The sequence below is a fragment of the Ursus arctos genome, unplaced genomic scaffold, assembly GCF_023065955.2.
Source record: "Ursus arctos isolate Adak ecotype North America unplaced genomic scaffold, UrsArc2.0 scaffold_8, whole genome shotgun sequence".
Lineage (NCBI taxonomy): Eukaryota > Metazoa > Chordata > Mammalia > Carnivora > Ursidae > Ursus > Ursus arctos.
The window spans coordinates 72,940,573-72,955,053 of NW_026623100.1; the positions used below are offsets into that span (position 1 = coordinate 72,940,573).

Consider the following 14,481-nt stretch of genomic DNA (forward strand, 5'->3'; position numbering starts at 1 on the left):
TGCACACGAGATCTTTATGTGCCACCACCACCATCACCTGCACCAGTCAAAGCTGCCACCACTCATCATCACAGCTGCAGAAGCATCGCTGTCTCCTGAAGCCACCACGTGCCAGGACTCTCAGGAGGCTTTAAAGTGTCCCTTGGAGGTGGATGAATCCCTTACTGTGATACAGAATCCTTGATTCAGAGAGATTAAGTATCCTGCTCCAGTCACAGTGCTGGGAGACAGCAGAGCTGTGATCCAAACCCAAATCCAGCTGGTACCCAAACCCTTGCTACTTCCTCTATAATTAAGGAAAGGCAAATTATGTCTTCCCATTATTTGTACGAGATCCTTAAGAATTGCGGTATTTCAAATCTGTCTGCAGGAGAGAAGGACCAGTTTTGCCTTTTTCAAGGTGAGAATTGAGAATGATTTCTCCCATTTATTATTTAGATTCTCCTTGTTCTTTTAGTGCAGAGATTGGAGGTGAGGTAAGGTGAATCGGCGTGGTGCCACACGGGGGGCAGGACCATCCTCGGGCTAGAGCCTCAACTCTGGGCTCCAAATGCAGATGTTTGACGACAACAGATAAAATACAACCTTTTGAAGTTCTCGTTTCCCTGCTAGTTATTAAAGAAATACTATTTGCTAGCCATATACTGGAGACCTTAGAAATGGAACAGCGTCACCAGCAGTTTGTCTGCAGAGGAAGCCTGATGGTCGGCTAAGAACGGGACAGCTCAGCAGCCGGTCAATCACAGAAGCACCTTCTGCTGCATTGCAGGGTCCGAGGAGCTAGAGCGAGGAAAACAACAGCCGAGAGAGTGAGCCAAGGCTCTGCCGGCGACGGGCTGAAATGCAGCTGCTGTTCCAGACACGCGGGGAAAGCGTGTGCACAGAAATAATGCGAAGAGAGCATTTGCATCTCTCTTTGCATCTCTCGCGTAAGATCAGCAGAAAACAACCTTCCCTCAAAAAAAAAAAAAAAAAAGGTTTCAGATGAGAACTTCCTGACAGTTGAGAATAAAATGACAAAAACATCATTTTTTGTATTGAGGAAGTGGGACCTGAGCACACGCCAAGGACAGAACTTGGAGCAGAAACACCTCTAGAAATCACCTAGAAGTGGGTGCTAGGGAGAGTAAGGATGTGTGGGTGACAGGCACACGTGCCGCAAGATGTCAGGGGTCCGGAGAATTCAGGCTTCTGGAAATACTCACCAGTGGGGTCACTTCTCAGGTTTCATTTTTCTTTTTCTTTTTTTTTTTTTTTTTTGGCTCCAGCCTCTACTGAAATGCAAATATGATACCTGTGAAGTTTCATGGTTTAGAGGAAAGAAGACCCAAATCAGAATAAGATCTTATTCCCCGGGCAGTCCTTGTCCTCTCTTGGCCTCAGTTTACTCTCTCTAACATAAGGTAGATGGACTATCTCAGTGTGTCTCATACTCTGTGCCTAGGAATGAGCTGCCATCTCATCAAATGCAGATTCTGATTCCGGAGTTCGGGAGTGGGGCCTGAGACTCTGCACTTGTAACTAGGCCCCCCATCCTGCTGCTGTCCTGCTATCTCTACTTTAAATAACGTGGGACCAGATTCTCTTTAAAACCTCTCAGCTCTGACATTGGGTTAAGAAGAGAAGAAAACCAGGTGCTTGGATGGATAGAATTCATTAATCTAAGGATTTTAAATGTTTTTACAAGTCTATTCATTTATCCATTCTTTCTAGTATTTATTGGGCCACAATTATTTAGCGGTACTCTCCCAGGAACTGAGAATACAGTGGACAAAAAGATGGCCAAGGTCACTGCCTTGTGGGGGTCTAGTGGAAGAAGACAGGTGGTAAATAAACAAGAAGTGAAGATGGTAATTCAGACTGCAGAGGAGAATGTTCTAACATAGCTTCTATGAAGGCATGGACCTTGCTCTCGTGTTCACTGACTCCCACTGCCTAAAAAAGCATCTGAAACATAGTAAGTACTTAAGAATTATTTTCTGAACAAAGGAATAAGTCCGTTAGATTAAGTGCTATTTTCAAACAGCATAAAATAGAATGATGTGATTCAGAAAGACCAGGAGAGTAGTGTGGGCATATTTTAGATGAGGAAGCAGAGAAGGCTGCTCAGAAGAGGTGGCATTTGATCCACGCAGTGCATAAGAAGGAGGAGACCATGTGCACATTGGATTTCTAGACAAAGGGAATGGCAAGTGCAAAAGACTTAAAATGTGTTTACTTGGCACCATCAGGACTCAGCAAGGCGATCTGCAGCTGGAGACGCTGGCGAGGATCAGCCTTAGAAGTGAGCAAACTGAGTTAAACTCAGACAGAGGCCGGCAGGGACAAGACCATTGTAGGTCTTGGTGGTCTTGGTAAGAAACATGGATTTTATTGAAATGCCATGGGAGATCACAGAGGCTTTTCAGGGAGAGACAGGCATAAGGTAATTCATATTTTTAAAAACACCAGTCTGGCTGTTGTTGGAAGATGTAGGAAGGCAAGGGTGGAAGAAGGAGGCTAGTCTAATTGGGGGCTGTTCCAGAGGAGGGGCTACTCCAATATCAAGTCAATAAATGATGGTGGTTTGTCTGAGGGCAGTGCTAGCAGGAAAAGAGATCCAAGGTAGGCCTGGCAGGATTGCTGATGGATGAGGTATTGGCTGGGCTGGTGGGTGTCGCTGGGTGGGGAGGAGTAAAAAGAATAATGAAGGTTTCTTCCTTGAGCAACCTTTTACTTAATGTAAGAATATGCACAACTTTACAAGTCAAATTTTCTATTTTTGGACAACTAATTTGTAGGCAGAATTTCTATATATTGAGTTTAAACCTGTCTCCTGGAAACGTCTCTCACTGATCTGAGACATAGCTTTTGAAATTACAGCATCCAAGTGTACTGTCTCTTCCTCCCAACAATCCCCAGACCTTTAAAGGCAGAGGTTATAACACCCCTCCTCCCCTACACATACACCATGCACCATGAGTCTGCTTCCCCTATGCTAAATACGCTTCAAGATTGAAATTACCTCTTCAAATGAAGTCTTGTGTACCTGAATAAGACTCCTTTAATAACTTAAAGTGACTGGAAAGTCAAGAAGTCAGACCAAGATGTCACTAAGGGAAATATTGCCCATCAAGAAAGGGGAGAAACACATCACAGTTGGGAAACAGTTTTTGGAAAAAAAATAAAACCATTTCACGTTCACAACCAATGAGCTGAGACATACCAATAACATCAACATCATTTTTCAAAACTAGTAAAAGTTAAATGGAAACTTTGAGAAAAGTGACACTGAATAATGATTCACTTAGCTTGGGTTCTTAGCAAATTTTACAGGGAAAAAGTCTGGTTAAGAGAAGTTGTGTTTCCTAATTCAAAGGGATGCATACACCCCTATGTTTATTGCGGCATTATTTATAATAGCCAAATATGGAAGCGGCCCAAGTGGGCATCAATTGATGAATGGATAAAGAAAATGTGAGATACACAAACACACAGACACACACAGACACAGAGACACACAGACACACACACACACACACACACTGGAATATTATTCAGCCACGAAAATGAATGAAATCTTGCCATTTGCAACAACATGAGCAGAGCTAGAGAGTATAATGCTAAGCAAAGTAAATCAGTCAGAGAAAGACAAATAACGTATGATTTCACTCATATGTGGAATTTAAGAAGCAAAGCAAGCAAACAAAGGGGGAAAAAAGAAAGGCAAATCAAGAAACAGATTCTTAATTCTAGAGAACGGATGGTGACCAGAGGGGAGGGGGCTGGGGGGATGTGTGGAAGAGATGATGGGGACGAAGGAGCACGCTTGTTGTTTGTAATAAGCACAGGGTGATGATGGAATTGCTGAATCACTATATCATACACCTGAAAAGAATATAACGCTGCCTGTTAACTAACTGGGATTAAAATAAAGACTTTTAAAAAGAGGAGTATTTCTAAAGCTCTGAGTAATAAAATAGCAAATAAACAGTAGAAGAGAAAATTTCAGCTAAAGAGCTGAGGCTGTCGCCAAATGGTTCATCACATCTTCCATTAAAAAATCACAATTTTCAGTCAATTTACTACCATGGAGAGAAACATTAGAAAATGCTTAATATTTCAGGCTTAACTGGAGCCAAAATTCAATGATTTCCCATTAATAACAATTCTACTCTCTGCCATCAGCTTGGAGCAATTTGTGGCCATTCTTTGTTAGTTTCTGTTTCCAGATGCTGCTGGGTCTGGATATCCTTGTTGGAGGTGGGGATTCTTAATTAAAAGTACCAGGAGCTATCGTATCTTCAAGGCAACATTGGGTCAAGTAGAGGCTTGTTCCTATGGGTGGTTCAAATGGATGAGGCAAGATTGGACCTCTACCGAAGCAGGGGATTTACTTCTTAACCTCACAGGGAAGACTAAGTGGAATCTGTATTTTGGCCGGTAAATCCAGGTTTTCTTGTCTGCTCACTTCAACCCTCTCCAGGTGTTTTAGAAAAAAAATTCCCTTCCTCTAAGGACCTTGGCAACTCCTTCAGGTGGTGGGAGGACTGTTTGGAAGGAAAAGGGAGAGGGCAAAGGGAACAGCCAAAGCTTCTCTTCTAGGAGGTAAATGTTCTGGATCCTTAAGCAGAGGGGAGGCAGAGGAAGTCATAAAAGTTGGATGTAAAGTGAGGGGTCTTAAATTTAGTATGAGGCAAACAGGTGTGTGTCTGGGGTGTTCTTGTTATTAGAGCTGTTCCATGATAACCCACAGAGCACTTAGTGTGATGGTGCACAACCCTGCATTGACTGGCACATACACACAGATATGGACCCAACACACGCATACAGACATGATGCTGTCACAAACAACAGGCACATCCTTCCTTTTCTCTTTGTTTTAATCAGAGATGGCCTTCGTAATAGGAAAATGGTTAAAATAGTCCAAAGAACCAACCGAGACAAGAGAACTGGAAATATGCTATCCTCTGTGAGCTTTTTGTTATTTAGAGATTCTTCGTTCTTCACTCCCTTTTCTTTGTCACGTCTGTTGTGATGCTAAACAATATTATGGTGTTAACAGTCTATATCAACCTTTGCTTGTAGCTGGCTTTCCCGCATCTTCCTTGATTTTAGTGACTGGATGCGGAATTGCTGTCACAGGCCTGAACTGACTGATGAGTAAGGCAGCCTTACATGTCTGTAGGAACTGTAAACAACAACCAAGCCAGGAATCATAGATTTTTCTGTCCTCTGACATCATAGTTCCTGCCTCTGAGTTTTCTTTACTGGCTGCCCTATGGAGACCATGCACTAGACCTTTGATGATTACCAAGCAGGGCGAGAAAAGAGGACTAGTAGCCAAGACCTTGACCTTCTTCCAAGGTTACTTCCAGTTTTATATTCACTCATGTGCACAGTAGTCCTTTTGTAAAAAGTGCCTTCTGGGTAAATATCATATCTTCTCTCTTATTTAACAAAGAGGCATTTGGATTTCAGTTGTCCTTTTGGAAAACCCATAAATAGGAAAGATGAACAATGGAAGTAATAATTTTACTTAAATATGAAAACAACTCCATTTAGAGTTAGAAAAGGAGGTCCATGCTATAGAGACACATCTAGGGGGCAAGGATAGTATAGGTGTTTGGGCACATCAGTCTGGGGTAAATTGTCAGGGACAGAATAGATGGAAACTCACCAAGCTATGAGGATTTAAGCAGAAATACAAAGCAGTAAGCATAGTGCCTGGTGTACTATGCAAACCTTATGAACCTCTAGCAGTCCTCATTACAGCACGGCAGGATTCCAGTTCTTAGAATGGTTATCCTTCCTAAGTTTTCCTTGGGCTCTGGCTTTCTGTAGTAGCTTTATCCTTGTCACCCTTACTTCTGATCTTTTACTCTCTTAGAGATACCTTGTCATGTCAAGCTGATCCAACATCCTGTTTCCTTTTGCAACTCAGCTCCCATAACTCTGCTTTCTTCCCTCTCCAGTGTAGGAAAATATAGAGCTAAAGGAAAAGAAAGTATAGGAATTTCTAGGCACCCTCAAGACTCAACAAAGTGCCACGAGGAGGTGATGTCTATGTTTGGCTCTCTTCTCTGTGCTATTTATATTTCCCAGGAAACCAGAGCTGCCCAATGGCAGGGTCAACTGACTCTACTTTAAGTCGCTTGTGCAGAATTTCCTTTTCAGTAGCTCAGTTTAGGAAAAGCCAATGCCTTCATCGGCATTCCAGCGCGATATCCAATGTGTTACTATTCAAATCCTAGAGCCTTCGTGATATCATTGATCTGAAAACTCTTTGAAAGGTGTAGATATGTATACAGACCTGGATCTTTATTTGGCATATTGGAAGTACTTGCTATTCCTCAAAGATTCCTAAAACTTTCTACTTTTACCTCCCTCGAAGATCTTATTTTTATTTCAGATTGATTGATTCTATTTAGTGGAAGTCATTGGAGACAACTTTATGTACATTTTAATGAGGGCTGATGGTTGATCTAGAGATTGAAGACTGGTTTGGATTTGTGGTTGTTAAGGTGCAGGGTTTTCTATGTAAGAATTGAGGAATAAACTTCAGCGTCTAGGCACAGAAAATAGTTTCTCTTAGAGATGATCTTTTACTTTTATTTCTATAAAATCTCAGTTCCTCAGTTACTTTTAGTTAACCAGAAAGGTCCAGGTAGGTGGTCACATTTTTACTCCAAAGTAGCTCAATCCCTAGAGTGGCAGATTGTGTTATCTCAATCTCATTGTTGACCCTTAGTCCTTAAACTGAAAACCCCATGGGGGCAAGAGCAACTTCTGATCTATTCATTGTTACATCTCTCACACCTTGTATTGTGTCATCATATGGTAGGTGATTAATAAATGTATGCTAGCCAAATTAATGCTGATTGAATAAATATATCCTATTTTACATATCCTCTTGAAGTATTAATTTTTTTTTCCCACTTACTCTTAAAATTTAATGCTATTGGGTCCTGTTTTCTCTCCTTAGTACTTTTGTGTTTTAATAAGAAATGTTCTGGTTAGTATGAGTATGGTGAAAAGAGCATTAAACATGGACCCAGGAGAACTGAGCTCCCGTCCTCTTCTGCTAACAACTAAGCTTACATTAGGTAAAGTGGTTTCATCTCTAGGCCTCATACTGAAAGCTAACAATGGTAGAGAGTTCAGAAAACTTCCCAGATTCTCTCTGGCCAATAAGTAGCATGTATTTACCTCATTGTCTTCTTCACATGACTCTTAACAACTGTCTCTGTTGTGGGTACAATGGCAACTCTTGAGGAAAAACTGATTGCACTGGGGGTGCCTGGGTGGCTCAGTTCCTAGCTGGTTGAACTTCCAACTCTTGGTTTCCACTCAGTCATGATCTCAGGGTGGTGAGATCAAGCTCCATGTGGGGCTGTGTGCTTAGTGTGGAGTCTGCTTGGGATTCTCTCTCCTCTCCCTCTGCCCCTCCCCTGCTCCCCTGCTCTCTCTCTCTCTTTCTAGAAAAACAACAATAACAACAAAACTGATTGCACCAGTTGCAGAAGAAGAGGACCATCCCAAACAATCAGATCACTGTAGTAGGTGTTGCACACATTGGTACGATATGTGCCATCAACATTCTGGGAAAGCCTCCGGCAGATGAACTTGTGCAGATGGATGTTTTAGAAGATAAACTCAGAGGAGAAATGATGAATCTGCAACATGGAAGCTTATTTCTTCAGACACCTAAAATTGTGGCAGACAAGGATTACTCTATAACTGCCAATTCTAAGATTTTGGTGGTAACTGCAGGAGTTGGCCAGCAGGATGGACAGAACCCTCTCAATCTGGTGCAGAGGAGTGTTAGTGTCCTCAAATTCATTATTCCTCAGATAGTCAAATACAGTACTGATTGTATCATATTTGTGGTTTTCAACCCAGTGGATATTCTCACATGTGTTACCTGGAAGCTAAGTGGACTACCCAAGCACTATGTGATTGGAAGTGGGTGTAATCTGGATTCTGCTAGATTTCACTATTTTATGGCTGAAAAATTTGGCATTCATCCCAGCAGCTGCCGTGGGTGAATTTTGGAAGGACATTGCAACTCAAGTGTGTCTGTGTGGAGTAGAGTGAATGTGACAGCTGTTTGTCTCCAGGAACTGAATCCAGAAATGGGAACAGACAATGACAGTGAAAATCGGAAGGAAGTGCATAAGATGGTGGTCAAAAGTGCCTACGAAGTCATCAAGCTAAAAGGATATACCAGCTGGGCCTTTGGACGAAGTGCGGTTGATCTCATCGAATCCATGTTGAAAATCTATCCAGTACTCATCCAGTGTGAACGATGGTGAAGGGACTGTATGGCATGGAGAATGAAGTCTTCCTGAGCCTTCTGTGTATCCTGAATACGTGGGGACTAACCAGTGTGACCAACTGGAAGCTGAATGATGGTGAGGTAGCTCCACTCAAGAAAAGTACACATACCTTGTGGGACATCCAGAAAGACCTAAAAGACCTGTGACTTCTGGCTTCTAGGCAGTGGAAATATAAAGACTGTATTTTTTATGAACATACATATAAAAAATATAAAAATACAACCGTGAGCCTTTAGTTTTCATCCACGTTCATGGATCGCCATTTGTTTTTCTCTTCCTAAATATGCAGATGTGGGCTTACGGACTCGAAGCCCCCATTTGGTTTAATGCTTGCAATGTGAGCCCTTGAACAAATAAAATTAACTATCATAGTGTGCTTCTAAAAAAAAAAAAAAAAAAAAAAAGAATGTACTTACCTGTTTTCCTCTGTGCTTAAGTTCATGGAATATCTAAATTTTAAAAATGTGAAGAAAAAATGTCTTTCTTAACTGATCAGGGCTGTAATCACAACTTCAGGTATATTTTGGATGTTCTGGTAGAGAGAGAAAAATATCAAAGGGAAGTATTAATTTTCATTTATTTACCCTCAGCTCATTATACACCATGTGATCGGGCATACGTCATTTCCTTATTCTGGGCTTCAGTTTCTTCGTCTGCAAATTAAGACTCAACTAAATCAATTCTCAACCCTTTTTTCCAGCTGTGCTGTTCTGTTTCTTGATTCTTTCAAAGCTACTGTGACTTGCCACTGGTATTCTTGTTCTTGTCCAATTATTCATTTATTCAGCAAGTCTGAATGAATGCCAGTTATGTACAAGGATTATGCTAGGTTCTAGGAAGTAATTATAAGCAAACGACATGCACCCCACCCATAAAAGTTATCATTTCCTTATTTTCCCTTTTGTGAAAGTACCCTGAGAACATCTAATATCCATTAAGAGATGTACAGAGGAATATAAATAAGAAGAACAAAAGACACATCTTCATGTATAAGAGAAATATCCTGAATGAGAGGGCACAATCCAGCAGATGGGAAGTAAGTAGTGGTCAGCACAGAGCTCAAGTTTTAAGTCAGGTTTATAAATTTCTTTTTTTTCCTTTTGTTTTGGAGATTTTTTTGTTTTGTTTTATTTTTTGGCTTTTTTTGGGATGTGTTCTGATACATCCTTCTTTTGAAATTTTTACTTTTTAAATCATTAATATTTTATACTGGTAAATGGTGTCACATGGAGCTGAAGGAATTTAAGTCCTATTTGGTACACAGTTACAATAATTTGATAAATCTTTCTGTTTCTCATTGATTTTTTGTATTGCCTTAATTAGTGCAAGAAATAATCTGCTGGAATATTTATCCTTCTCCATCAAGATCTACAGATTAATTTGATAATGTAATCAACTTTATGCTATATTTTAAGATGATTTTTTTCTCAATTCTCTCTCTCTCTCTCTATATATATATATTTAGGTGAATTATATAGCTAATAACTAGTAAGAAAAATACTCTTGGCATTTTTGTTGGACTTAGTATATTTTAAATATGGAGAATTGATACCTTTATGATATTTAATTTTCTCTTAGGAATAGGATACATTTGTTCATTTATTCATGTTCTTTTATAACTTCCAGTTGTAATTTGTACTTTTCCTTATTGAGGTCATGCTTTATTCTCATTAAGTTTATTCATGAATATTCTCTTTTTTTACTGCAAAGAGGTGGTAGAGAGCAAAATATGCTTTAAACAGCTTGTCAGGAAACATAGTTTCATAAATATTTCAGTTCTCTTCTGAAGGAACATATTGAATATTTTGATAATATTTGGCCAACTTATTTAGTCCTAAATCATCCATTTACTCTCTTGGCAGTTCTACCTATTGAATCGATCATTTTCTGAGTTATCTGTATCCTGGATAAGAATACAAATCACTTGACATTTGAACATATATTAGTAAATAACATGGTAGAAATGGGACCTATCTCAATTGTCTCTGCCTCTCATACTGGAGAGGAAAACAATTACTTTCCCTATGCCTCAGCTGGTATTAATTAAACAGTCTTAATTAATGTGAGGAGAATAAGTGCAGAGGTGTTTTAAATAGCTGGATAGTAATACTGATAGGCTCTAGTCATGGGACATTTACTGCATACTGGGGTGGGCACTTCACATGCATTAAGCAGCAATACCCTAATAAAATAAATGTTAAGGCTTCATTTTACAAATGGGCACTCTGCTCAGACCATCAGCCTGCTCCTATTCGTCTCCAAAGCCTGTGCTGTGTCCACTGTCGATACTGCCGCCCTTTAAGTAGAAACTAAACACCTGAGTACGAAAGTCTGAAGCATCTACCAGGACATGAAAAAAGTCTCTAGAATGTGGTCCCTGCACAAGGAGGAAGCGCCCAGTTCTTTCTGGATACGAGGCGCAAAGACAATCAATAGCTGTTTCATCTCATTTATACCAGATTTTTAAAATAATTTATAAAAACAAATTAGCAGAAAATGAAAACCTTCACCTTCCCATAGCCCTCACCATAGATATTCTCCCCCCCCACACACACATATACACACACACACTGAATATCAGCTTCATAAAGGGTATAGTTACTCTTCCAAAGTCAGAAAAATAAAATATTTTTACTTGTATTATCTTATCAAAATCAAAATAATTTTTAGCTCTTAGCTTTCTGAAATCAGCAGAATGCATTGATTTATCAAGGATATCTCTGCAAAACAGCACTTAATTTTTTTTCCCTCAGGAACTAATAAGAATCCAAAGCCTTTTATTTATTTATTTTTTTATTGTTATTTTTTTTTCATAATAATGTTTTTATTATGTTATTAAAAAGCCTATGAGTATAGGGGCGCCTGGGTGGTTCAGTCTGTTGAGTGTCCAACACTTGGTTTTGGCTCATGTCATGATCTCCAGGTTTTGAGATCAAGCCCCACATCCCTCCAGCTCCGCGCTCAGCGGGAAGTCTGCTTGAGATTCTCTCTCCTTCTGCCCCTCCCTCCTGTTGTGTGCTCCTCCCCCCCAGTAAGTAGATAAATCTTGAAAAAAACAAAAGAGTATGGGTGTAATTCACATGAGTAAATACTAAGGCACAGTAAAGGGTACCTAGTTTAAGAAAAATAGTAATTGTCATCCACCTGACTAGATGCTCAAGTATTCTATTCTTACAAAAAAGCGTAAAATAAAGATACTGGGTTTGGTTATATATATTTTCCCTCAGCTTTCTCTATTCAACTAATATTTCAAAAAAATCTTCTAGAAATCACATGGTTCTCTCATGGAACTCACTGTAGGGTTTGATAACTGCTTGACTGTGTTTCCGGTGTTGGAGACACAGAGGTCTGAAGTCCTACCAGTATTCCTAGGGTCCAGCAGATGTCCTGACTGATAATAGATGAAATATATGTTTTGTTTTATGATAAATCAGTTATTCAGCTGATAAGACCACTTGATTTACTGATGTATTTTAATATGTCCAGGAATATTTGTCCAGGATAGTAATGCCTCAGAAGTTAGTAAACTCAACTGCTAGAGCTGCTGAGATGTTAAAAAGATGACAGGGAGTGGAATAACCTCATCAGCTAATATATTCCTTGCAAAGAGGAGACATCTTTTACGTTTTTTGCTACATGAAACATTAAGAAGTCTCCTGTTGGAAGACAGGATTTGCCTAGGGAGTGGTTTTGTTCCTCGGCAGCAGCAAAGTGAACCAATAAAACAACCTAAAATATGTGAGCCCCATTTCAGAAGAAACTATGTGTTTGAGATGCTAAATATATATATGTGTAAGTATGCACCTGTTATACACACACACACACACATATGTGCACACACACAGAGATACTAGTTTTGTCTTTTAAGAAGGGTACTATTTTGAATCAGCTAACTGCTTTGCTAGCTGGAATTGCTGGGCTAAGAATACCAACTTCAAATCAGATTGCATTTTTACTTCATGCTCTATTTTCTCTTTCCCTAAATCTCAAGATACCAAAGCAGAAAAATGTAAGAATCTTCCTTTTGACACTTTGCATCTCTCTTCCAAGAAAGACACATAGTTTATGAACCAGTGTTTAAGCATATTAATATAAAGTTATTAAGCAATGATTCGAACAAAAAATGAATTCAGGTGTATAGACTCAATCAAATGAATCAGCAGTACTTTAACTTCCTGCATGTCGGTCTGTGTTTTGAGAGCTATAAAATATTTCTGTGATCGTGGTAGTGTGGCTAAGCACACTGACTTGTTCTTCCTGCCGCATTAGAATTTATTAATATCTAGTGATTTATAAACGTTTTCCTAAAACGCCAAAGCCATACTGTTTTCTACAAATAAATGTTGAAGATTATGGTTGAGATTAATATTTGCATGAGCAGTCATTCTTCCATTTTTCTTATTAACAGAAACCTACAAGGGGAGAAGCAACAATGGGACCAGTACAAATATATATTTATATAATATTTGTGTGTGTGTGTGTGTGTGTGCATATATGTAAACTTCCCAGCCTCCCTTGTAGATGGGATGATGACACAGCAGTGGTGTTTGTCTTTGAGATGTAACACACGTGACCTCCACTTTGCAATGTAGACGTAGACAGAGGTTATTAGGCAGGGCTTCAGGAAAGAAAGGCAGCATTAGCTGGCGCATGCCCCCTTTCCTTGGCTAGTCTCCCCTTCTGGCTGCCTAGGACACACATCAGCCAGGCTCTCCATTAATACAGCATCAGGCAGGGAACAGCAGTTTGAAAGGAAAAAGCAGAGAGTCCCAGAGACTCTGACGAGCCTCTGAAACAATACTAACCACAGCTTGCTACCAGATTTTGGATTTTTCATGAGGCAAAAGGGGGATAAAACGACCTTTCTTCTACTTGCCAAGATTTCTGTTACCCAGAGCGAGCAAAACTAATTGATAAAATGTATCTCTGTAAAAATATCTTCAGAAATCTGGAAAGAAAAGATTGATGTCTGGAAACCAGCAATGAATAAACCAGTATATTTTGGTCATATAGTCCCATTTTTTTTTTAGTAGAAACACATTTATTATTATTAAAAAATGTCAATTAGCCTTTTTGGAAAGTAAGTCTTTGAATTTTTATTTAATTTTCCTTTGGTCCTGGATTGACTTATGGCTAAAAAATAGAATTAACATTAGGGCCCTGATTCTGTCTCTTTTTAATATGGCTAAGGTGGTAAAACTTCTGGTAAAACAAAATGTCCCTGGAGGCAGTGAGTGTAAGCCCGAGTGTGTCCACAGTATCCATGGAGAATCCTATGGTGGAGTTGCTTATCTTTGCCTCTCTCCCTCTGCCTAGTTCTTTGGAGTTTACATGAGGCTGCCTTTGCCCTGCCAAGCTGCCTTGTCATCATTTACCCTCATGGCTTTGCCCTTATTGATCTGGGAGCTCACTGAAGCTAGGTGCACTGTTTTATTGATTTATGTATTCTGAATGCCGGCACAGAACATAGTCCATAGATGATGCTCAGGAAATGCATGTTGGATGAAAAAATGCATAAATGAAGGTCATCACCAGGGCATGTTGGCTGTCTCTTGGAGGGACTGAGCCCCTTCCGGCGTTAGCAAAGGACAGAACTCTGTGCTTTGCTCTGGGGTACTTTGCCATAGAGATGAGCTTCCAGGTATGGACTGTAAACCAAGGCTAGCATGGATTCACGGCGCTCTCTCAGGGTCTTGGGTCTGATCCCTGATGGCCATGGAGTCACTGAGCTGGAAGGAGCACTGCTGTGAGAAGCACCAGGGTACAAGTTGTCGTGTCTTTTCCAAACCTTTTCTGAGAAGGTGGTGCTGACCAGAGAGACTTGTTCAGAAGGCAGTGTGACATGGTGGAAAGATCATTGGGGGGGCTGTCGCAGGGACAATGACTTGTATCTAAAGTGTATTATTTAACTCTTAACCTTTCTAGGTCTCTCTTTTCCGTCTCTCCAAGACGGGGATTATGTCTCCCACACAGGGCTGATGTAGGAATTGAAGGAAGCCATACGTTGAAAGTGCGTGCTTGTCCTATAGCAGCCACTTCATCAGATGGAACAATGATGGTGTATTGGTATTCTAGAACAGTGTCAGCAGTTTGAAGGGGTGTTTCTAGAATGTACCATGAGGAAAGCTTGCACTTTAGGCTAAAATACCTCTGGGACTTGACT

The 14,481-nt window shown here is 40.1% G+C and overlaps 1 long non-coding RNA gene and 1 pseudogene across 2 annotated transcripts in view; both read left to right on the top strand.

Annotated features, from left to right (window-relative positions):
- Positions 1 to 14,481, top strand: part of LOC123001989 (uncharacterized) — a 520,842-nt gene that overhangs the window by 192,141 nt on the left and 314,220 nt on the right. The window lies entirely within an intron of this gene.
- Positions 3,952 to 8,612, top strand: LOC113267922 (L-lactate dehydrogenase B chain-like; annotated as a pseudogene).